Source organism: Ictidomys tridecemlineatus, chromosome 13, assembly GCF_052094955.1.
Source record: "Ictidomys tridecemlineatus isolate mIctTri1 chromosome 13, mIctTri1.hap1, whole genome shotgun sequence".
Lineage (NCBI taxonomy): Eukaryota > Metazoa > Chordata > Mammalia > Rodentia > Sciuridae > Ictidomys > Ictidomys tridecemlineatus.
Window position 1 is genome coordinate 73862438 of NC_135489.1, and position 25390 is coordinate 73887827.

At 44.9% G+C, this 25390-nt stretch overlaps 1 pseudogene across 1 annotated transcript in view; it reads right to left on the bottom strand.

Moving 5' to 3' along the window:
- Window positions 1-12419, bottom strand: part of LOC144369696 (E3 ubiquitin-protein ligase RNF213-like) — an 81335-nt pseudogene extending 68916 nt beyond the window's left edge. Inside the window, exons 1-8 of the transcript XR_013429436.1 lie at window positions 12405-12419; window positions 12165-12180; window positions 11839-12131; window positions 11016-11275; window positions 9410-9607; window positions 5341-5572; window positions 2894-2949; window positions 1254-1411 (exon numbers count right to left, since the gene is read on the bottom strand). The product of XR_013429436.1 is annotated as an E3 ubiquitin-protein ligase RNF213-like (transcript). The remainder of the gene's footprint in view (window positions 1-1253; window positions 1412-2893; window positions 2950-5340; window positions 5573-9409; window positions 9608-11015; window positions 11276-11838; window positions 12132-12164; window positions 12181-12404) is intronic.
- Between the last annotated feature and the right edge of the window lie 12971 nt (window positions 12420-25390).

The following is a 25390-nucleotide window of genomic DNA, read 5'->3' on the forward strand; positions in this document are numbered from 1 at the left end:
TGAACAAACAGCAGGGCCCTGAACTGTGCTTTGACCCTCATGGCAGCCACCCAGCTGCTGACTACCTGACAAGAGGCTACCACATGCCCAGGCATGTCTTTACTTTGATCAATTTTAGCACAGCAAAATTTTGTTTTTGCAGAACAGGTAGATTATTTGTAACCACAGATCTGGGACCCCAAAAGACAATGAGGACACTTCCTTCTGCAAAAAAGTAAACCCTAAATAACTGACAAACTTCTCAAGCACCATCTATTGGGAGCTGGCACCAATCTGGGATAGATGAAATAGTACCACTTGGGAGAAAGCAGACACCTTATCAATGAAATTCATTCTTAGCACCTATAATCCCAGAAGGATGAGGTAGGAGGATTCCAAATTCAAAGCCAGCCTCTGAAACTTAGCAAGGCCCTAAGAAACTTAGCAAGACACTGTCTTTAAATGAAATACAAAAAAAAAAAAATGGCTGGGGATATGGCTCAGTGATTAAACATCCCTGTGTTTCAACCCTGGTACTGGGGAAAAAAAAAATCATTCTTAGAGTGTGTCTGTGGTATATTAAAGAAGAAAGATTGAAAGAATAAAGTGAAAATGTAGACTTGACCATCTCCATCCCTAACATTACAGTTTTGATGTGCAAAACGTTAAAAAAAGAATTGCCCTGAGACACCACTCTCGACTACCCACAGCAGAAGTTCAGGACCCGCAATGGAAAAGCTGCACAGCAATACAAAGCTCCTGATGCAGTTGCAGGGAAGCTTCCCTGAGACACGGGTGAGAGAACAGAGTGTGAAGGCTAGGGGCAGCCAAGCTCCAGTGGCAGGAATCAGAGTGAGGTTCCCTCTGGGTATGAGGGCGAGGATGACTGCATGCTTAGGGGCACAGGGGCCTGAGCAGGGCAGCAGGACATGGGCTCTGCTGCTATGGTGTGTTGCTACATGAAGGGAAGAGTTTGGCGGGGAAGACAAGGCACAGACATATGTTTTGGGGGGTTAAATGGGCTCTAGTTTTCTGTGAATAATAGAATCTAGGAAAATGGAGGGCTCATCTTCTTGGCCAGGCCAGGGGCGAAGTGTGTAGTTTGCATACAATGGAACCCAGCATGAAGGAGATGCCAAAGGAATACCTGACAACTGACTATACCACTCTGTCTCATCCAGGCATCCCAGAACTCCCACATTCCCTTCTAAATCTAATTCCTGCATGGAATCCAGGACCTCTCCTGGGCATGACATTTCATCCATAAATCCCACTCACCACTGGAGGTCTAAGTCTGATGACTCTGCAAATGACCTCAGCAGACAAGGCAGGAATCTCATAAAACCTCAGGCATTTGGTGATCTTGCAGGCAGCTTGATGGAACTTCAGGCACACAGTCAAGTAGGACTCTAATGAGATCTTCTCAAGAATCCTACCAACCAGGAGTCCAGAGAGCTTATTTAAGTCACTGGGAAATGAGAAAACAATACCAATTATTAATACCAGTCCCTTTCCTTTTAGATATACAAGTATGCCTGTACTCATAGCTTCTCAGGAGGCTGAGGCAGGAGGATGGCCAAGTTCAAGGCCAGCATCAGCAAATTCGCAAGGCCATATCTCAAAATAAGAAATAAAAAGGGATGGGGATGTGCTTAGTGGTAGAATGGGTTAAATCCCCAGTATCACAAATAAATTAATTACTTAAAATAAAATAAATGACCTACAAGTAAGGCAAGTAAAGCATACCCCTCCAGGATAACATTAAATAGGTCTTAAAGCTGTGACTAAGATAAAAAGGTAACACAGTCCTTTTGTCTTAGCTCAGCTGTTGAAACTCTATCAAAGCAAGTTAAAATATTTGCAAATACAAATATTCAAAAAATAGCAAGGGATGAATATTTCCAATATTGAAATATGAATAACTTAAGACAGAGAGGTACAGGAGAGAGGTAGGGAGGGAGGGTGCTAGAAGAGGAGTGCGCATTGCAGATAGAATTTCTTCCACCTGGTGTGACCGGGTTTCACATTTACTGACAGCTTGGTGATATGAGAAAGAACCCTGCAAAGTCACAGGGGCTTGCCACACAGCGGGGCCCTGTGCTACGTTCCACGTCCAGACACCCCAGGGGGGCTCTGAGAAGGGAGAGCAGCAGTGCTGAGAGGCTCCAGAAACACCCAGGCCCCTGGTGCACATTACTGTTCTGCGTTTCACGTGCTGTTCCTTCAGGTGGCAAAGGTCACACACAGGTGCAGGAGTAAATGATTCTGCAAGGCCACCTTTGATTTTTGTTTTAAATGGGCCTAACTTTCAAAAACCATAAAACTAATTGTTAAAAAAAATTCAGGGCACATACATCTGCTCTATGACAATTATCATTTAAAAATATGTGAAAACAAGGCTGGGGATGTGGCTCAAGCGGTAGCGTGATTGCCTGGCATGCACACGGCACTGGATTCGATCCTCAGCAACACATACAAATAAAATAAAGATGTTGTGTCCGCCGAAAACTGAAAAATAAATATTAAAAAATTCTCTCTCTCTCTCTCTCTCTCTCTCTCTCTCTCTCTCTCTTTCTGAAAAAAAAAAAAAAACAATGTGAAAACACAAAGGTTGGGTGGGAACAAAGCAAAATCTGAGCACCCAAGATCTGTAATTTGCTTTTCTTTTTTGTAGTGCTGGGTACTGAACCCAGGCCTTGCATACACTAGGCAAGTGCTCAACCCCTAAGCTACATACACTACATACACTGCTCTTTTCCTTTAAGACAAAGAAAATGAATAAACTCATATGGCTGGATTGGCAACTGCAGAGGACACTGGAGCACTTGCTGGTATACCACCCTCCCACTTTGACACAGGCGGCCCACACCACATATGAGCCCACACAGGGGGTTGCACCAGCTGCTCTACTTACACATCCTGAAGGGTGTCCACAAGGTGCATCAACATTTTGAAAACATTCCCGACATGCTAAGGCAGGAAAGAGATAGGGAAATATGAAAAGTCCAAGAAGGAAACAGCTGTCTGTGCCAAGAAGGGAGAAGGGCACAGGGACTTGTCCTGTTCTCCTTGCACACAAGCCTTCAAGAGCCAATCTTCATTTTCCACTTGTGAAATGCATGCTGTAAATTTAAGCCATTTTCTTTTTCTTTTTGTTGGGTGGGGTCCTTTTCTTTGTCTTTTCTTTTTTGAAACTGGAGATCAAACCCAGGGCTTTGCATATGCAAGGCAAGTGCTTTGCCACTGAGCTACATCCTTATACCATTTTCATTTTTAAAAATTAACTTATTTATTCTAATTAGGTATATATGACAGCACAATGTATTTTGATTCATTGTACACAGTTGCAGCACAACTTTTCATTTCTCTGGTTGTATATGATGTAGCATCATACCATATATACAGTCATACATGTACCTAGGGTAATGATGTCCATCTCATTCCACCATCTTTCCTGCCCCCATGCCTCCTCCCCTTCCCTCCCTCCCCTTTGCCCAAAGTTCTTCCATTTTTCTCATGTGACTCCTCCACCCCCAGTATTATGGATCAGCATCCGCTATTCAGAGAGAACATTCAGCCTTTGTTTTTTGGGGATTGGCTTACTTTGCTTGGCATGATATCCTCCAACTCCATTCATTTACCTTCAAATGCTATAATTTTATTATTTTTAATGCCCAATAATATTCCATTGTGTATATATACCATAGTTTCTTTATCTATTCATCTATTGAAGGATATTTAGGTTGATTACACAATTTAGCTATTGTGAACTGTGCTGCTATAAACTATAGTATGCTGATTTTAAATCCTTTGGATATAGACCGAGGAGGTGGATAGCTGGGTCAAATGGTAGTTTCATTCCAAGTTTTCTAAGGAATCTCCATATTGCTTTCCAGATTGGTTGCACCAATTTGCAGTCCTACCACCAATGTATGATGTACATGTTCCCCCATATGGTCGTCAATACTTATTGTTGTCTGTATTCTTGATAACTGCCATTCTGACTGGAGTGAGATGAAATCTTAGTTTTGATTTGCAGTTCTCTAATTACTAGAGATGTTGAACAATTTTTATATATTTGTTTATTACCGACTGTACATCTTCTTCTAAGAAGTGTCTATTCAGCTCATTTATTGATTAGGTTGTTTGTATTTTTGGTATTAAGTTTTTTGAGTTCTTTACATATCCTGGAGATTCATGCTCTATCCGACATGCATGTGGCAAAAATTTGCTCCCAAAACGTAGGCTCTGTTCACCTCACTAATTATTTCTTTTGCTGAGAAGAAGCTTTTTAATTTGAATCCATCCCATTTATTGATTCTTAATTTTATAATTTATGCTTTAGAGGTCTTGTTAAGGAAATCAGGGCCTAATCTGACATGATGAAGATTTGGGCCTACTCCTTCCTCTATTAGGTGCATGGTCTCTGGTCTAATTCCTAGGTTCTTGATCCACTTTGAGTTGAGTTTTGTGCATGGTGAGAGATAGGGATTTAATTTCATTTTGTTGCATATGGATTTCCAGTTTTCCCAGACCATTTGTTGAAGAGGCTATCTCTTCTCCAATGTATGTTTTTGGCACCTTGTCTACTGTGAGATAACTATATTTATGTGAGTTTGTCTCTATGTCTTGTATTCTGTACCATTGGTCTACATGTCTATTTTGGTGTCAATATCCTGCTGTTTTTGCTACTATGGCTTTGTAGTATAGTTTAAGGTCTGGTATTGTGATGCATCCTGCTTCACTTTTCTTACTAAGGATTGATTTGGCTATTCTGAGTTGCTTATTTTTCCAAATAAATTTCATTATTGCTTTTTCTATTTCTATGAGGAGAGACATAGGAATTTTAATTGGAATTGCATTCAATCTGTATACTGCTTTGGGTAATATGGCCATTTTGACAATATTAATTCTGCCTATCCAGGAGCATGGGAGATCTTTCCATCTTCTCAGGTCTTCTTCAATTTCTTTTTTTAGTGTTTTGTAGTTTTCATTGTTGAGGTCTTTCACCTCTTTTGTTAAATTGATTCCCAAGTCCTTATACCATTTTCTTTACCTCAAAAAGTATAAAAAGGAAAGACAGCAACTATGAAACATGTGACATTAACAGCACCTTCTAACAGTCATAAATAACAAATGCCTACTGTTGTCTTGTGCTCTATTTACTAAACTAGAATCTACTCTGGGAATTCAAACTTTAACCCTAAGAAATAATGACTTCTTATTTCAGCAATTCTCTGATTATTTCTCAGCACTTCTCCCAACTTCCCTTTAGGACAGAAGACCCACAAGCATTCAATGTTCAGTTTGTAACCTGTTTTTACTAAGCAAGGACCTGACACCCAATTCCCAACCACAAACCTCCAAGAGATCTTCTGAGATATTTGAGATCTTCTGAAGCCATTGCAACCTGTAGTAAGTCCCTAGAAAACAGTCCAGGACCCGAGCAGGCATGAGACTCAAGTATTCATTGGAGTTTTCCATATAGGGAACCAGGCTTCCCAGAGGCAGCAAACTGAACCAGGATCGAAAGAGATACTCATCCACATACATTAACTGCTTCCTGCTCTCCATGAAGTCAAGAAACTGATTCCTGAATGAAGAAACCGGGACAGAGACCAGGGCAACAGTGAGATCACTGAACAGACTCAAGACAAGGAAATGCAAGGCTGGGAAGGTCCAGAATGCTCAGATTTTAAAGATGATATCAACACATCGTGGAACCAGACATACAGAGTGAATCAAATGAAAACTGAAAAAATAGCCAAGTGTGTGGCACCCCTGTGATCCCAGCAACTCAGGAGGCTGAGGCAGGAGGATCACAAGTTCAAGGCTACCCTCAGCAACTTAGTGAGGCTTGTCTCAAAAAGTAATTAAAAAGGAGTTAGGGATGTGGCTCAGTAGTTGAGCACCCTTGATTTTCAATCCTTGACACCAATAAATAAATAAACAAACAACAAAACAAATAAATAAAAATAATTTCCATTTAGCTTTCATTTCAAAAGGTTCCAAAAATAGAGAAGAGATGAGAACAATTGAGCTCACTGCCTTCATCCCTAAAGACGGCACCTGGCTCCCAGTGGACAGGAAGGGCAAGGGGACAGGGCATTCCACACATGGCAGTTATTGGTGTGTGTAAATGAGTACAAAGCTGCTTTCATGTTTAATTCAGATTTATTTTAAGTTTTAAGTTTTATACTCTTCCCTTAAATTGGATTTAAAAATTTTTTTTGTGTGGTGTTGAGGAGGCAACACAGAGCCTTGCCCATGCTAGGCAGGCCTTTGCCACCAAGTGCAGCCAGACCCCTACAATTTTTCTTGTGTAGGTTGTGCTTTCCATGTTTTCTCTGAAGAACCTTTCCTCACTCCAAGATGAGGTTATTTAGAAGCAGCATGCCGTTAACACATCCAGGCGTGTAAAGATTTTCCAGAGAGCCAGCTGTGGTTAGGAACCTTGGACTGCAGCACCTTCAAGGTACTGAGAGTGGTCCAGCTCAGAATGAAGCCTGTCTTGTTGCATGTGCCCACAGGCACACCTGAAAAAGGCATGTGGCCTGCCGTGCAGGGCACTGAAGCCCCTGGGGGCCACCTGGGTTTGGCTGATCTACAGCTTTCTCCCCAATGTCCATACTATATTTATTCTCCTGCCATTTGCTCCACAGAGGTATGGATCTGCCTGCTCCTCCTCTTGGGCTCTTGGTGTGGGATTGGATTTGATTCTCCACACTGGGGGTTAGTCGTACTTTAAACCTTTGTTCTCCATTCCTCTGTGAATCCTGCTCTGACTCTTTTATTTATTATGGTGTTGAAGATGGGACCCATGACCCCAGCCAAGCTAGATAACTGCTCTGTCACTAATCCCCAGCCCCAGCCCCTGCCCCAGCCCTGTTCTAGCTTTTACATGTTGCTTAGTATTCCAATTTATCATTTATTTAGCTTGGAGTTTTGCATCTCTGAGTCCACTTTCTCCTGCTCAAGCACAGTTCTCAGTGGGGGCAGGGGTGTTCAAGTTCCCACTACCAACCAGGGGGCCCTGGCAATACCAGGAAACACAGATGCCTCTAGGAACTGGGGTGGGGGCAAGACCAGCAGCACCTTCCAGGTGGGGGCCAGGCACACTGCTCGACATCCTACAGTACACAGGATGGCCTCCACCACTCAGAATAGCCTGGTCCCCAAGATACAACAGTGCTAACTTCAGGAAATCATTCCTAGAATTACTTTAGATAGTGGTTTTTAAAAGTTAATTATTGCTATTATGATTCTTTTTGTAATGGGGAGTGAACCTAGGTGCACTGAACAACTGAGCCACATCCAAGGCCCTTTCTTAAATCTTATTTTGAGATTTAAAGTTGCTCAGGCTGGCCTTGAACTTGTGATCCACTTGACTTGGTTTCCCGAGTCTCTGGAGCTTCAGGACTGTGCCACCACACCTGGCTTACCTGGCTTAAAAGTTATTTTTTTTAAATGATAGTACGCTCAACCTGAATTTTACCATTTCAGCCATTCTCCAGTATGTACAATGTGTCAATGACATCACATTGTCACACAACCAAACTCTAGAACTTTTTTCATCTTGCAAAACTGAAACTCTATCCTCATTAGAGACTAACTCCCCTCCCCCAGCCCCTGGCAAGCCACACTACTCTTTCTCTGAGTATGAAGATGCTAGGGACCTCAGGGGTGGAATCACATGGTAATTGTCCTTCTGAGGTCTGCTTTGGTGTTTTAGCTCAATGTCCTCAGCACAGGTCTGCACTGCAGCATGTGACTGAGCCTGCCTCCATGCCAAGGCTGAGCACCCTGTACCAATGCCATCTCTCCCTCCTCCATGCACCCTTCCATAGTCCCCTGGATTCAGTGAGTCTTTTCCCCAGCTGCCTTGGAGAAAGTCTTTCTTTGGTGCCCTGCAGCCTTGACTGTGCCAGATGTGAATGGCCTGCCCCTGTTCTGCCTGGAGACTGCAGGCTCTGTGAGATGGTGCTCTCTGTCCTGGGAAAATCAAGAACGATCCTCCCTCTTTCCTCTGGCCTCTTTCTCCTCTTTACTCACCTGATTTCCCCCCACAGACCTCAGAATCTCTGTTCTTTTCTTTTCCCATTTGCAACTTCTCTGTGTGAGCATGACATTTCTATTGCCCAGTCCTCTGGTTCTCGGCCCCTCCCCCCTGCTGTCTCCAGGCTGAGCCATCAAGAAGAGTCTCCATCCCCACTCCAGGTGTTGTCTGTGGCCTTCCCACTCAGCTATTTTCTTAATACCTATGGTTTCCACTAATCTTCTGAAATTCCCCATCTGTTTGTGACAGATTGTCCACTTTTTCTGAAGGTCCTTTTCAATACTCCTCACAGTTGTTCTTTTTTAAAAAAATATTTATATATTTATTTTTTAGTTGTAGTTAGACCCAATACCTTTATTTTATTTACTTATTATTATGTGATACTGAGGATCAAACCCAGGGCCTCACATGTGCTAGGCGAGTGCTCTACAGCTGAGTCATAATCCCGACCCCCTCATGGTTGTTCCAAACACCCTCCCTGAATCCCCCCACCTGGGCCATCTATGTGTTTCACCCCTTAATTCCTCCCTGTGAAGCAGCTTCTTCTCAGGTCAGGAGTTATGAGGAAGAGGAGCCAGGGCTTTGCTGTAGCTTTAGTGAGACTCAGTTCATGGAAACTTTCCATCCTTTGACAACAGGGCCACAGTACACCTGGCAGAAGCCAGAATCTGAGCATCCATAGCAACTGGTTCCTATCTCCCTCTCCAGATTTTAGCAAGCTCTATGCATCCATGTCTCGGGAACAGTGACTTCCAATTTTCAGTCCCTCTCCCCACTGGATGGCCACTGTCTTGTACACAGTGCAGGGCCCAGTGAGCCCATGGTCATTGTCTCTGTACTCTTGCCCACTAAGACTTCCACACTCTATGAGGCCTGAGCCTCTCACCCACAGGGCAGCGCACCACTCTCACAATCAGAGAGCAGATTGTGGAAGTCCTCTGCTTCTCCCAGGCAGTTCTCTGGCCTGAGCCTTAAGGTCAGCAAAAGGAGGATCTTGCTCTAAGCTCTACCAAAAATACACTCACCACCCTCAACTCCAGCCAAAAGGCAAGGTAAGAGGCCATGAACTAAGGTTTGCAGTACTGGGAGTTGTGTCCTGGGACACACAGAGGTGCTAAGTGTCTGTCACACAAATGAGTAAACATACATTAATACAGTTATACGAGAAAGACTGCCCAGTGCAGTGGCCATTCCTGTGATCCCAGTTGATACAGAGACAGGAGGATCACAAGTTCAGGCCAGGCCAGGCAACTTAGCAAGACCTGTCTCAAAAATTGAAAATTTAAGAAAGGAGTGGGGATGTAGCTCAGTGGCAAAGTGCTAAAGAATCATTATTCTAAGATGCGCTTATATAAATACAGCTTTACAACTTACTTATTTAGCCATTTTTCCTGAAACTGAAACAAGGAGATTCCCTTGAGGCCAGCCCAGATGTCCTCAGGCTGGCTCAAAAAGTCCTTTCTTGGAGGGGCCAGCTGTATACAGTAGTGCAGGACAGGGAGGATGCCCAGCCAGTTGACAACTCTTGCATTTATGCACCTTTGGCACAGGTTGACCAAGTACTCTTGCCATCTGGAAGGGAATCAAGACCTAATGTGAGCTGTGGTTGGCTGTGTCTGACCTGCTCTGTGGTCTGATGTCCCAGGAGGGAAAGGAAAGCTACTTGCATTCAGAAGAATCATTATTCCAAGGTGTGGCACACCTAGACCGAGTTTCAGACTGGGAAACACAGGGAGACAAGAGGGAAAAGTGACCTGGCACTGCACTGGGATTGATCCCAGTGCACCAAGACATCACAAATCCCAACAGACTCCCACTGGGGTCATATCCACCCACACCACACAGCTGAGGAATTGGGGCCCTCGGTTTCCAGCCAAGAAATTCACACAGGGCCTAGGATTTGAACCAGGTAGTCTAGTGATGATAGACCTAAACACAAAGCAAACTTAAAAAAAAAAAAAAAAAAAAAAACTGCGATTGAACCCAGGGACACTCTACCACTAAGCTACCTTTTTTATTTTGAGACATGGCCTCTCTAAGTTGCTGACACTATCCTTGAACTTGTGATCCTCCTGTCTCAACTTCCTGAATCTGAGGGATTACAGGCATGTGCCACTGTGCCCAGCTACAAAGCCACTTTTTAAAAGGAACAACACGTGGTGTGTGTCCCACAGGTACAAAAATAGATGCTTCTTCCTTCTCTCACACCCTCACACAGCTGTGTGTAGATTTCCTAACCACTGTCACCCTTTCACAGAGGGCACAGCAACTACTTGAGTCTTTAAAACTTAGGAAACCCACAGGTGCTAAGAGCTCAGAAAAGGCCACCTGATGTTACCCAAGCTCAATCCAAACAGAAGCGGAAGAGACCCTGATCATCTGAGCACAGCAGCTCAGAAGAGGTCTCCTCAACCACATAAAAGTCCATGGCTAACCCAACAGGGGCAGTGTGCTTCCAGAGCTACCAGCACAGGTGGAGCAGCAGGGACAGCATCCCTGTAAGTTCTGCAGCTTTTCTAGGTGACACCTGTAGGTAGGCCTGGGCCCCAGTGCTAAGGCTTGCTGAGTGGGCAGAGAAGGGGCCCCCAGGAACACTCTGTCATGTACTTTGTATTACTCATTTATTTTTTCCAGATGGGGTTCCACTAAGTTGCCCAGGCTGGCTGTAAGCTCTTGGGCTCAAGCAATCCTCCTGCCTCAGCCTCCCAAGTTGCTGGGATGCTAGTGCTGCCATGGTTCCTAGCCCTTTGAAGCTTTTTGAAGCCAGGGTATTCAGGAGAACACAGAATTTAATAAAACTAGCAATGACACACATGCCACGAAAGTGACAAGAGCAAGTGGTGACATGACTGTGGTTTTATTTTTCCCCGGTGTGTGCTCAGACTTTCTCTAACAAGCACTTATCTCTATAACCAGATAAAAATCATGATAAATGGCTATGAAACCTCTAACCAAGAAAAAAAAGGAACAACTAGGATACCTCTCAGATGTGCCCAGGATGTGGTGGAGTTCACTGTGTAGAACATCTGGAGAACAGGTGCTGAGGCAGAGGATGGAGCATAGTAAGGTCAAGTCACCATCCGACAAGAAGAGTCTGGCATTTTTCACCAGGAAAAGGAGGACCAGGCCCATCCTCAGTCTGCTCTTCACAGGCCAGCCTTCAGGCAGGGCATCCCCACTCTTTCCTTCCAGAAACGGTTCAATCTGCTTTTTCAAACACTCCCACAAGTGTTCCTTCACCTGATGCAGGGGAAAAAAGAGGCACAGCCATGGAGTGCATGCCCTGGAGGCTGGAGAACCCTTGGGCAGAGGATCAAGGCCCTGAGGCAGGGGAGTTCTGGGGAGGGCCCCACTTCCCTCGCCTCCCCAACTCCCAGGTACACTGAGGTTCTGGGACAGTAGAAGCACATGATCAGTCCCAAACCCTGCAGTGAGGTGGGTCTGGGAGACCCCTGGATGCTCTTGAGAGCTCAATGTCGAACTCAGAGACAGTGCCATCTCTGTCTCCAAGCCACAGTGTGGCTGAAGGGGCAATGATGGGCTCCACCCTTTCTTTCAACTCTGCCTAGGCCTTGAAAGAACTCAAGATCAGTGCTGGAAGTGAGGCTCAGAGGTACAATCAGGAGGAGGGATGTGGGGGCGAGGGATTCCCAAGAGGTGGAGCAGGAAAAGAAGGGGTGGAAAGATCCTGCTGCCCCCTCTGCAGCTGTCCCAGTCAGTCACAGGGTCTCATTACCTGTAGTAGGTCAGGGGACCCTGCCCACCCACACCAGAGCTGCTGGTAACCGGGGGGAGTCTGATACCTCTTCCTCTCTGAGGCCCAGGCTGTAACAGGGCTGTGCTTTCCCTTCGTAAATCATAGGCTCTTGGACAACATAATAAAACTGCCGGAACTGGGTGAAGAAGTTCTGCAGGTTGACGAGGTTCCAGGTCTGGAGGTTGCTAAAGATGCGGCCCAGCATGATTGCAGCTGCTAATTTCTTCTCCTTCACCAGCTCCTTCTTCATCTTATTAGTGAAGAGGTTCTGAAATTTCTGGAAGGTCCCAGGAGGCTTCATGCAAATTATGTCATCATATTGATGCCAGTCTATGTGATCTTAAAAGTCACATTTAAGATCTCAAAACTCACCAACCCAAGGTACCACCTAGGAAGATAGAAACACAGGGGAGGAGCAGGCACAGTGGCACATGTCTGTAATGCCAGTGCCTTAGGAGTCTCCAGCAGGAGAATCACAAGTTAGAGGTCAGTTTCAGCAACTTAGGGAGGCCCTGTCTAAAAAATAAACAGAATTAGGGGAGCATAGTCAGAGGATAAAAGGAAGGAAGGAAAACAAGAGGACTCTGAAAAACTGAGGTGATCAGAACTCACTCCATCAGCTACCATGGCCATACCTCTAGAGACAGAAATCCTAGAAAACCCACAGTGATGAGCTTAAAACCAAGTCTCTGCTTAGCAATGCAGTTCAGCAAGCCTAGTTAAAAGCTTTAAACATGACCATATGCAGGTTAAACATTTATAACAAAAGAAGGGGGCATGGGGTAATTAATGATGGTGCAATGTGGTGATCATTACTATCCAAAGTACATGTATGAAGACACAAATTGCTGTGAATATACTATGTATATAACCAGAGTTATGAAAAATCATGCTCTCTATATATGTAATAAGAATTGTAATGCATTCTTCTGTCATAGATAAATTTTAAAAATTACACTAAAAAAATTTATACTAAAACTACATCTCTTACTAACCACTGAGTCCTGTTCTGATAAATGACTTCAGGGTACATACTGGGAACAGCAACCCCCACCCCAAAGAGGATGGTGCAGATTACCCAGCAGACACAGAGCCACTAGCAGGTGCCCACTACAGGGAAAGGGCAGAATTTAAGTCTGCTCTGAGATCCACCTGCAAGAGACACAATTATAGACCTAGAAAACCCAGTGCTGTTAACTGTAAAATAATTAGAAAACAAAAGTGGTTAGCCAAGCACCATGGTGCATGACTGTACTCTAGGCAATTTAGGTGGCTGAAGCGGGAGAATCAAAATTTGAGGGTAGCCTGGGCAACTTAGCAAAACCTGATTTAAAATTTAAAAATAAATAAAAGAGCTGGGGATCTAGCTCAGGGTAGAGCACTTGCCTAGCATGCACAGACCCTGGGTTCCATCCCCAGCACTGTCAAAAAAAAAAATAAAAAGAAAAAAGAAAGAAAGAAAAGAAAAAAAAAAGACTGAAAACTTATAAGATGGACAGAGACACAATGATGGGCACAATGATGCCTGCCTGTAATCCTATGGAGTCCAGAGGCAGAAGCAGGAAGACTGCAAGTTCGAGGCCAGTCTTAGCAACTTAGGAGGCCCTAAGTTACTTAGGGAGATCCCATCTTAAAATAAAAAATAAAAAGGCCTGGGGATATGGTTCAGTAGTAAAGCACCCTTGGGTTTCAAACCCTGGTACCAAAAAAAGCCCTATGTGTAGAAAGACACACACAAGTAGCAGTGAAATATTAAAACAGATGCTGAGCAGGACTCCTGAGGCCGAAAGCATGCGCTGTGCACACTGCTGACCTATTGGTTGGCCCTGCCACCGCAGCTCTACCCTGTCCCTGCCAGGTGACAGTTGGCCAGGGTTCATATGCTAATTCAGGCATGGCCTCCTCTGGAGCTTCTCCTGACCCTACTCCAGCCCCACACTTTGTGGGACCTGTCAGAGCAGAAACTCCATCTTTGCTTGTGGAATTACCTGATGAAATCCAGTCTTGCCTCAAAGCTGAAGTCCTCAGAGTACACTATTGTTATTAAAAATTACGTGCATAGTCAGGTGTCCTGGTGCACCTGTAGCCACTCAAGAGGATGAGGCAGGGGGTCCTCTGGAGCCCAGGTGCTTGATGTCAACCCAGAAAACATTTTTTTAAAATAATCCTAGGCCCTGGGGGGAGCTGAGGACCTGCCTGGGTGCCCAGGCAGGCCTGGTACAATAACACCCCAATTATGATATGCTTTCAAAGAGCTCAAGAAAAAATATTTAATGTTAATTTGATAGTATTTAAGATGGTTGCATTCAGTGAGTTTCAGAAGTTAATTCTTTTCTTTTATAAAAATAGTAATTGTCATTTTCTCTGAACTCCCTTTTCTGCCCCACCCCTAGACTTTTTAATGATGCTTTTTTTTTCCTATTCCATATGAGCACTAGCTGCCTACACTTCAGATGGTATTTTATAAAGTAAAATCAGAATCAAGAAATTTTAAAGCAAAACCTTTCCCATAGGGTAGAAAGCTTACCAACTTTCAGAGTCACAAGTAATGTCAATATGAGTGTGTAATTAATTGGACCTGAGGACCACTCATTCTCCATGGGGTCAGAATGAGCTTCCACAAACAAAAGCAGTTTCTAAGAAAGCAAGCCCAACATGTAAGCTCTTTTCTAGCCTCTCCTACATTAACTCAATAAAGGCCCATTTCCCAAAGCAAATCATATGGCCAAGTCTTTAGTCACTGCAACAAGGAACCACACAGGGTGTGGGCATTTACTGGGAGATGTGATTCACTGGGGGGTCATCAGTGTAGCTGTCTACTACAATTCCCTCATATGGGCCGGATGTGCCTAAGATGGTCAGGACCATAGTGGAAGATGGAATAAACAATGCACGAATCAGGTTAGGGGGATCCTCTTTCGAGTTCTTCATCATGTAAGGATCTTAGAAATCAACACTCTGTCCTCATAACATATTTTAAAAAAGGTAAACAAATTGAAAAATCAGGGGCTGGGGATGTGGCTCAAGCGGTAGCGCGCTCGCCTGGCATGCGTGCGGCCTGGGTTCGATCCTCAGCACCACATACAAACAAAGATGTCGTGTCCGCCGAGAATTAAAATAAATAAATAAATAAATACTCTCTCTCTCTCTCTCTCTCTCTCTCTCTCTCTCTCTCTCTCTCTCTCGCCCCCTCTTCCCCCTCTCCTCTCTCTTTAAAAAAAAAAAATAAGAAATTGAAAAATCAACAAGTCAAAGAAACTGGATCCCAGGACAATTCCCTATTCCCTAAAATTAAAGAATCAGAAAGGCACATTCAGAGATTCCTAACTTCTTGGAGTGGAAACCTGTGAGCAGAAGCTTCTTTGGGAAGCAGTACTAAACTAGAAGTGAACAATAGCTGGAAACTCAGTGTGGAAAGGCTGACACAGTCACCCAGGGCTCCTCATACTTACATGAGTTTTACCTCCAGGATCTCAACCAAGATCTCACAGGGCAACCAAAGCATTCTGTTCTTCTTGAAAAGTTTCAACCTTAGGAGAAACTATTTTACAAAAGAATAGCCTACTGAAATTTCGCCAGACCCTAAATGACCCAAGATAAGGGAACTACCATACTCAAGCCTGCTCTAGCCCTGCACCTGAAAGAAAAGACACATTCAACACCAGCTCCCACTGCTCTTCCATATGAGAGAGAAAAACATCCAACTACAGCTGCCTCCAGACATCTTGTCCCATCAGAGTGGGGAAAATGAGGGAAACCGATGCAGCTCCTTTCAAGAGCCCACACTCACTAAAAGATTGAGATTAATCCTAGGGCTAGTAACACCTTCCCTCATCAAGCAAGGGAAATACAAAGCAAAACTAAACAAATAAAAAATATACACATATTATACTAAACAGCAGAAAATCAAAGGGTGAGGAAGTCTTTTTATAAAGTCCTCTACTTAAGAATGGTTATTATCATGGTTTGGATCTAGGAATGTCCTCTCCAAATCACATGTGTTAGGTAATGCAGAATATTCAGAGGTGAAAAGACTCAATTATGAGATCTGTAAAACCTTATAGGTAGACTGTTCCTTTAGATGAACTAATAATTTGAATGAACCACTGAGTGTTAACTGTAGACAGGTGGGTGTGGCGGGAGAAAGTAGGTCACTAGAGGTGTGTCTTTTGAGGGCATAATGTAACATTAAGAAACATTATTCAGGCTCCAGTGTGTGTTCTCATTCTCATTTTCTCATTCTCTCTCTCTCTCTCTCTCTCTCTCTCTCTCTCTCTCTCTCTCCCCCTCCCTCCCTCCCTCCCCCCTCCTTCCCTTTCTCCCTCCAAGAAACATTATGTCAGGCTCCAATGTATGTTCTCGTTCATTCATTCTTATTCTCATTCATATTCATATTCATTCATTTTCTCTCTCTCTCTCTCTTTCTCTCTCTCTCTCTCTCTCTCTCTCTCTCTCTCTCTCTCTCTCTCTCTCCCCCCTCTCTCCTTCCCTCCCTCCCTTTTATTTGGACCAGAGATTGAACCCGGGGTGCATAACCACTGAGCTACATCCTAATCCTCCTTTTATGTTTATTTTGACACAAGGTCTCACTAAATTGCTAGGGCCGTGCTATGTTGCTGAGGTTGGCTTTGAACTTGCAATCCTTCTGCCCTCCTGCCTCAGCCTCTGGAGCCTCTGGGATTACAGGTATGTACCACCACACCTGGTTCTCTATGTTTCTTGCCTGCCATGAGATGAACAGCTTTCCTCTGCCATGCTCTTGCACTTCACCCTTGGCCCAGTGAAGGAGATGGCAGAACCCAAAATAAACTTTTCTTCCTCTAAGTTTTTCTTGTCAGGTTCAGAGAAAAACTGATTAATATGGGGACTATATTTAATATTGTGTATTTCAAAATTACTAAAAATAGAGTTTAAATTTTCTTAGAAAAAGGTAATAAGTATGTGAAGCAATGGGTAGGAAATATTAATTGACCTGACATACTATATCATAACATTACATTTGACCCATTATGCCCTATAAGCATGTGTGATTACTTGTCAATTAAAATCAGTTTAATCAATGAGCCTCTAGACAATATATTCAAGAAAAAAAAAGATATAAATGAGGAAGATCAGAAATTAAAAGGGTGGCATCAATACAGATTCCACAGACATTAAAAAAGTAGTAAAAGAATACCACAAACAACTCAATGTTCTTAAATTCAAGATACTACATGAAATGTACTGATTTCTTGCAGGACAAATATGCTAGATTTAACACAAAAAGAAATGTTCAATCTGAATGGAACTGTAGCTTATCAAAGACACAGAACCAATAAGGCCATCCCACCAGTTCAAGATAGGTTCCTGGTGAATCCTAATGAATATTTAAGAAATAAATTATATCAATTCTCTAAAATCTCTCCCAGAGGATAAAAACAAAGGAGCTACTTTCTAACTCATTGTATCAGACTAGCACTAATGTAATAAAAAAAAAAATCAGACAAAGATTACAAGAAATCTATAGACTAAAATCTGTCATGAAAGAAGATAAGAAAATATGCATGAAGTACTAGCAAATATTATCTGGAAACAGACTCACATCTGTATAGCCAACCTGTGTACAGTAAAGGGGCAGAGGCAACACAACAACATAGAGCAGAGATCCTTCCATCTGCATGACCTGGACATTTTCATCAGCATGGCTACCGCACATGTAAAAGGAGAAACTTAGAGAGAAAAGAGGGAGAAGGGGGAAGAAAAACTCCTTGTAAGATAAGGACTGGAAACTTACCAAATATGTGATAAAACACAGAGCCTCTGGGTTCAATGCTTCCTCTTTGTAAAATTAAAAAAAAAATCCATCACTACACACATCACACAGATGCATATTTGGTATGCATATCACATATAAATACTTGATTTTGCATCTGTTTGTGTGCATCTGTCTGTGTCTCTACAGAAATTCTCAAAAATATTTTCCACCATTAAACATTGATTTTGGAATCAAATATACTAGAAACATCCAAAAATTCTTTGGATTTTTTCATTTTCTATACCTCTTCTTCTGAATTTTTAATAATTGTATATTTAATTTAGTTATTTGTTGTTGTTGTTCCAAGACTCTCTAGCTGAAGGTAATAAAATTAACTAGAAGAAAATCATGAAGATATTTTTACTCAAAATTCACAAAACTAAAAAAGTATAGAAAAGATCTCAGTTCTGTGTCTGAGTTGATGCAAGGCAAGGAACTATTGTGTGGGAAGCTGGCTGCAGAGAGCGGGAACCTGAGAGTAACGTTCCCTGTGAAATAGCAATTACAGAAATGATCCAATTTTCCAAAAGTGTGATATCTATTGAGCTAAACAGATCTACAAAGAAGCAGGTCATGTCTGCGTACTAGGCAGAAACAAGGTCACCTGTGGCAGGGTGAGCAGGTGGAGTTGGAAGGAAGGATCTATAAGGCTGAGTGTGGAGGACATGTTGGGCTAGAGGGTAGGCAGGGGTGTAGTGCTGCCTCCACTTCCTGTCCCTCCCTTGCTGTCAGGATCCCTTTGTGATTGGAGGGCACAGCCCTGTGACACAGGCCTGAGTAAGACTCCCCATTGCTGAAGCATACTCTCAGGACTCATTTGTCCAAACAGAACAGTGCGATTTAGATGATGGAATATCCTCTTTCCTCTGAATAGCGTTAGTGCCACATGGCTGAACTCCAGCTTCACCACCTGGGCAATGGATATGATCCTTTGCCCAGTGTGTGGACTGGGGCTCTTTCTCCTCTTATTGCCCTGCAGGGTAATCCATTCTTCCCACCACCAAGGAAAAAGGGAAAACTCAGGAAGGTAAGAAAAACCTCAGAAAAGCCACATTCTCTTTTGTCTACTCTTTTGATTTTTTTTTAAAATAAGTAGGAACAGTTAAAAAAAATTCTCAGGACAGAACAGAGCATCACTCTGGGACAGGCAGGCCAGGGCAGGGAGAGAGTGTGAACTAAGGCTTCTCCTATCTGAAGCTCTCAGACCATCCATGTGGTGAGCTGCAGGTCCCAGAGTGTAGCACACACTATGACTCAGTGGTTGAGGTTTGCACTCCTGAGAGAGCTGGGAACCTCTGGAGAAGTTCAGGCCCTGAGCACTGCTCCATCTATCATCTTCTCCTGGAGGGTGTCTGTGGAGCAAGGCTTTCCTCCGTGTTGGGTTCATAGGAAGGCTGTGCCGAGCCCTGAGGGACTCCATCATGGCTGGAGACACCTCTGGCCTCAGGGAGCACAATCCTGCCTGGCAGCTAAGAAGAAATGAGTCTGTTCCTGAGCCAAGGATCAGTGACTGAGGACATGCATGGGGTAGTTTATATGGAAAACTCTTTTTGCGTTTTCCAAATAAGAAAAATAAAGAATATTGCCATTTTTAAAATGTCTCTGAATAAAAGGGTCTCTACTAGCTAACTGTAGAAAGTTAAGCTGCTCAGAAACATGGAGTGTTTGCAGCTGGTCTAGGAGAACAGAAGGGAAAACTAGGCCCTAGTCTCTTTTTCTTTCTTGTTTGCCAGCACTCAAAGGTGAAGAAGGGACAAAGCAAGAACAGGAAGAAGAGTGGCATTTTGAAAGGTAAGGCCTTGCCCTTCCACTCCAGAGGTGATTTGCTGTCCCCTGTTCCCAAGATACCAGAGCCACGTTCCAGAGGAAGTCACTTGTACAGACCTGAGAGGGAGGATCCTGGGAAGGAAATCATCAAATCAGAGACACTTCTTAAGTTCTGTGCCCAGAATGAAGCTACAGTGGGCCAGGGGTGGGTGACGTCCAGTAGGGTGGTATGGGTAGTATCAGAGCCATGCTGTCTGTGATCCTGCCAGTGAGGAGAATCCATCATGGCCTAGTTGTTTTCCTATGGGTGAAAGCTGAACACCCAAGAAATGCCAAGGCAGGCATAGAAAGCAAGTTTTATTTAGACTTCTCTGCAGAATAGGGGTCCCAGACCTGCGTATACAAACAAGTGGGGTTCCTGTTCATTTTATATTTTAGAATTCCTCTGTTCTCATGACTTCCTTCTCCCCTTATCTTGCCTCTCCTCTCCAATCCCGCATACATGACCCAGAGGTAGACTCAATGGTGGAGTGATCCAGGCAGGAAGTCAGCAGCCCAGGAGGCATCAATTGACAACTTCTACAACTCCCTGAAGGGAAGAACAATTCCTGGGGCAGGTTACCTTAGCAACAGGTGGAGGAACACTGGAAATGAACATGGGAAAAAGAGGGAGAAAGACCATTTGATTTCCTTTCCTTTCCAACAAGCCCCCATGTTCCAGATGGGACAGATATATTATCTACGCTGACTGCCATTTGTCCCCTCAACTTCATTTGGATATGGTGGTAGGACTTCCTGGACAAAATGTGAACAGGCTCTCATGTCCCCAAGGCTGATTCATCTCTGAGATGGCCCAAACTTTCTCCCCATAGGGAGTACAACAGGAGATAGTGGAAGTTTAAGTTAATGAAAACGTGCTGCCCCTGCATATGCCTTACTATCCCTGTCACCTGTCATGTGGCCTTGAACACTGGCACCGGCCCTCCAGAGTCTCCTCTCCCAGTCTGCCTCACTCCACTCACCCTTCCTTCTCCACAATAACCCAGCCTCCATTTTCAGGTTATAGTGATTGCTGGAAGAAAGTGGAAGAGACTGAAGATTTGCTTTCACTTCTAAAAAGGTGAGTCCTTTCCACTAGTCCCTGTGTCCTTCCTACTACTGCCTGCGATAAGATCCAACAACACAAAGCTCTCATGGGGTAGGGGGCAGCCTTGGTTGGGGCAGGATCTGACTAAAGCTCTGACATATGGGAGAACAAGGGCTTTGAAAACTCAGGGTGTGGGGTAGCGAGGGGCCATGACCACAGGTGCCCACCCCTGCCCCACTTCCTATACCTCCTGGCCTCATCTGCTCCTGGCTACAGCCTGAGCCTCTATCTCTTCCAGCCACCTAGGGAAGCTCCATCATGGCAGCAGCTTTCACCAGCTCTTAAAAGGAGATGACCCAGATGAGATGTGCAAACAGAGTCAGCTGGAGTCCACCAATCACGTACTGCCTGGGGAGGATGATTTGGCCACTGCCTTCTTCCTTTGGCTTCCCTGACTTCTTTGAGCAAGCACCCTTTGTTCCTGGCCTTCACTTCCTTCAGCAGACCTAATGACTTCCTCAGTTTCTGTTCAGTCACACTCAACCCTGAGTGCCTCTCAGTCACCAGAGTCTGTGATTCCACTAGAACAATGTTCACCTCAGCCATGTGGACTTTCCTCTCCCCCATCTCATCCCTCCTGATCCCATGGCCCATTGTGTATTTCTGCCAGACCCCAGCCTGACTCCTCAGTGTGACTCAATGATACTCTCACTGGGAACCAAGCCACAGAGCTATCTCCACCCAACAACTATTGGTTGCCTTCTCCTGTCTAATCGCCATCTCTCGTGCCATTGCCTTCTCCTGTCCCATTGCCATCTCCTTTCCTAGCAGTCTCAGGCCATATTCTCTCCACCTGTCTCATCTCATCCCTCTCTTAGTGGCAGATGACTGCCAAAGTCTGTGGCCTCTCCTGCTCCCCACACAGTGAATTCAAGAGAGATCATGCTTCCTACTCACCAGAGGACTCACTCTGGGCAAACCACCCACTCTCGCAAGTAGAGGCTGAAGGGACCTCTTTCATTAACCCTGGTGTCCAGAAACTGATAGAGATATCAATCAGGAAGAGAGCAGGAAGAAAAATTTGTAATGTGAAGACAAAAGATGAACCAGTCTACTCCCTGAATTTTCCGGGAAGCACAGTACAGTCCCTGGCAGGGAGTAGGACACCACCATCCCACAATACTTCTGGAACATAAAAGGCAAGCTAGAGATGCTTACTGTTCCTCAGCAGCTCTTTTACACCAAGATCCTGGGGGAACCATTTACAGCAGACATGCAGCCAACTCTTTTGAGGCCTCCCCATTCTGCATAGCAAGTCCCTGGTGGCTACTGTCAGAATGTCTGGGCCCTCAGCAGACTTTTCCTCCATTGCATTCAATGAAATGCTTGATTACATTCCAGGGCAGGTGCAGGCTGCACCTGGGCCACTCTTTTCCTCCCAGTTTCTCCACCCTCTTATTCAATTTCAGCCTGTGACTCCAACCTTGTCTTGCTCCCAGTCCCCACCACTGGCTCAGATCCACCATCAGGCCCATTTTCTATCATCTCTCCCAAGTTTGCAATGCCATGTTCCACTGAATATCACATGTGGATTTCCATGCCCCACAAGCCAAGAGGAGACCCAGCTGCTTTCTCCTTCTGCTCTTCAACACCTGGAATACCACATTTTAAGAATACAAGAAGAAAGTAGAGAGGCTTTACCTTATTTGGTCCAGAAGTCTCAGAAAGCCACTACTGAGAACAGGGCCTCCTGTGATCACAAGCCCATCAACAAGCCCCCAGGGGATTTCTTCAGCCTTGAGCTTCAGGAGAAACAGGAGCAACACCTTCAGAAGGTTTATGCTACACCAGTACAGACTGCCTCCCAATATCTACCCACTTCTGAATCTGAACGAGTCCTGGGACAACATCCCAAGGACAGATCAGGCAAAGGACAATTGTGGGTCTTCCTGTAACTCAGTGATTCCAGACAACAGAAGCCCTCCTATACAAGAAACTGGTTCAGAGAGGCCAGAGATAATTCAAGAAGGAATGATTCCTAGGGTGTTTGGCATTCCGGGCTGGGCAAATATCATGTCTCTGCCCCGCCTGGAAACTCAAACCCCCACAAGGTAATGGGATGGACCATCCTTAAAAGGTGGGGAAGCCTTCAGGAACACCTCCCAGGAAATCTCCCTCCTTGATGCTGGCACTCAGCATGTGCTGGAGGCAGATGCTACAAGTCTAAGAGTGAGGCACAGGTGGGACCTACCCCTCAGGGTCCTTAAGCACATAAATGTCTTGAAGATGAAAAACTCTGAAGCTTCACCACATCCACAGCCTGCCCTTCCCTCCTCATCCTCCTGTGACACCAAGGCTGACTCCATTGCCCATGATGGGAAAAACCACCCAGAAAGGTCCAGAACTGAAGGAGGTAGCACAAACTTCAGTTCCCACCATTTGAGTACCTGAGCAGAACTCTATCTAGTGACAACTGTGGGCTCTCAGATGCTCCTTCAACTACAGAAGAGGGCAGCTTGCCCTCTCAGCCCCACTCTTACATTCTCATGGGCAGAACCTGGCACAATGGTACTGTCCTGGGATCTGTAACAGACAGCCTAGAACCAAGTCCAAGCCTAGAAATGGGCAGACATGAGTCCCTGGGGAGTGGAGGTGTGAGCTTACAAGTCTCATGCCACAGCATGTCATCACTTCAGGTAGAACACCAATTTTTAAAGGCTGAAGAAGTCAGAGAAATAGAGGATGAGGAGGAGGAGTCTTCTAACTGGGGAATCACCAATGAAATCAGAAAGACATCAAACTTCCCAAATGTTCATATCAATCTGGGGAATTTAGAATCTCAGAGGATCAGTAATACCCTCCTATAAGTTCTATTTCCCAGGGCCAAGGATACTACTCATGCCTGAAAGCACAGACTGAGCCAGAGAACCAGCCTCAAGAACTGGCTCCAGGTGTCATCCTGCAAGACTGTGCCACCGACATGTTTCATCAGGACTGTGCCCCTGAGGTGCTCCTGGCTACAGATATCCTAGCTTCCTAGGAGAGATGGTCCAGCTCCCGAAGCATGTCCAGTAGCAGTTCATCAACTTCTCGGGGGGGGCTGTACAGACTCTTGACCAGTGAAGACAGCAGCGAAGACCTACAGGATCCCAAGATCCCTGAACTCCAGGATTCAGGAAAGAGCAGGAGAAATAAGTTAAGGCCAACTGCCAAGAGGGAGGACAGAGTGAGGCCCAGGTCATAAGTAGAGGAAGAAAGGCTTTCAGGGCTGCTCTGCCCCAGTGATGGAGGTTGGAGACACTGTGGGGGACAAGTCCTCCCAGGATCCTTCAAAGAGGAACTTTGGGGACAGAATAAAGAACTTTCTGCAGAATATTTTCCCCAGTAAAAGCAAAAGGCAGGCAAACTCCCTACCCAAAATCATGACCCCATCAACTACTACCCAAAGCCAAAGGTCAGTCACAAGCCAACAGCTTACAGATAAGGGGGCATCAGAAGCCCAGGCACTCATGACCACTGTTGGATGGATCATAGAGCAGAAAATGAGGTTTCATCATAATCTTTCTTTCCACAAGAAAAACATGGTGAAAGAGAAACCACAGACCCCTGTGGGTAGGCAATCCCATTATTCCAGGGGTTCCTCCTCCCTGGAGCAAAGGAGAGGGATGAAAGCTATGGCTCCTGGTCACCAGGCCAGCCCCAGGGGCCACAGCCATCTTTCAATCAGGTGGATCAGAAACCAGGATAACAATCCGGCCTTGCTGCTCAAGGAGTCTGCACATCTGCCCAGCCCCTGCCAGCAGAGGACCCAGGGTGGTAGGTATCTCGGGCCACAGTGTGCACTATCCAAGGCACTGTGCTCTTCAGAGATGTTTGTTGTCTCGTCAGCATCAACATGCTTCCCACTCCTATCCTGCTGGGAAAAAGTTTTTCCCACAATTCAGACCATACTGAGAAAAACTGTCCTCATGTGAGCCCAACCTGTTTGATAATGGTTTCTTCTTAATGAGGTGACAATGGCTTAAAAATACTGCTTTTTTTTAATCATAGAGGCTTTTGTCTGTGTCTTGCTGGGTCTAGGGAAGGAGGTCATGTCTGTTCTTCATTACTCTGGATTCTAGAAGGAAGTGGACATGCGGGGAGGTGACAGTGGCAAGAGTACCCACCCTTATGCCAGATCAATCCTCTCATTACAACTTAAGAATTCATGACTTGATCATTAGAAATAAGACAATGCCTTAGGGACTCATCAAGAGTGGGGCAACCCCACGAGAAACCCACCCCAAGGTCTGAATCAGCCTTTCCCTCAATCCTGATCATTGTGAAGCTATATGGATTGGGGTACAAGGATACCATGAAACTTAGTAGCTTCCCATGTCCAGGAAAGTTATACTTTCCTGGCCCTGAATTCAGAGGTGGCCAGAGAGTCCCTGCTGCTGGATGTCTTGGTGGGAAACACAGGAAAACTGCCCTGTGAACCCCTGCCTTATGGAGGTTAACATAGAGATGGGCCTTTCCAGCTCCTTTTTCTTCAGGCTGCATGCAGTAGCCATGCCACCTACTTCTGCTCCTGCCTTCCTCACTCTCTAAAGCAGTGCCCATAATGAAAATAGATCTGTATGTGTCTGGGTGGGAACAGCAAGTTGGCTGCTAAGGGCTGTGTCACATGAAACTTGCTATCTCTGAACCCCCCAACCCCCAGTTGGCACAAATATGTATGCACTAACCATCTGACATTGGGGAAGAGTGGGCAGAGAATGGGATGTGGAGGATAAAATAGAGCCAAAGAAAGAGAATAACATGGGGATATCACAAATGGTGTGGTGTATGGGAAGCCTCTGCACTCCTATTACCAGCCACCAACCTGAGAGACTGGAAATTGTGGACTCACTCTGGCCTCAACCTCATGCACCCTCTCTAGCTCCCAGACCACAGACCCGGAGAAGCCCC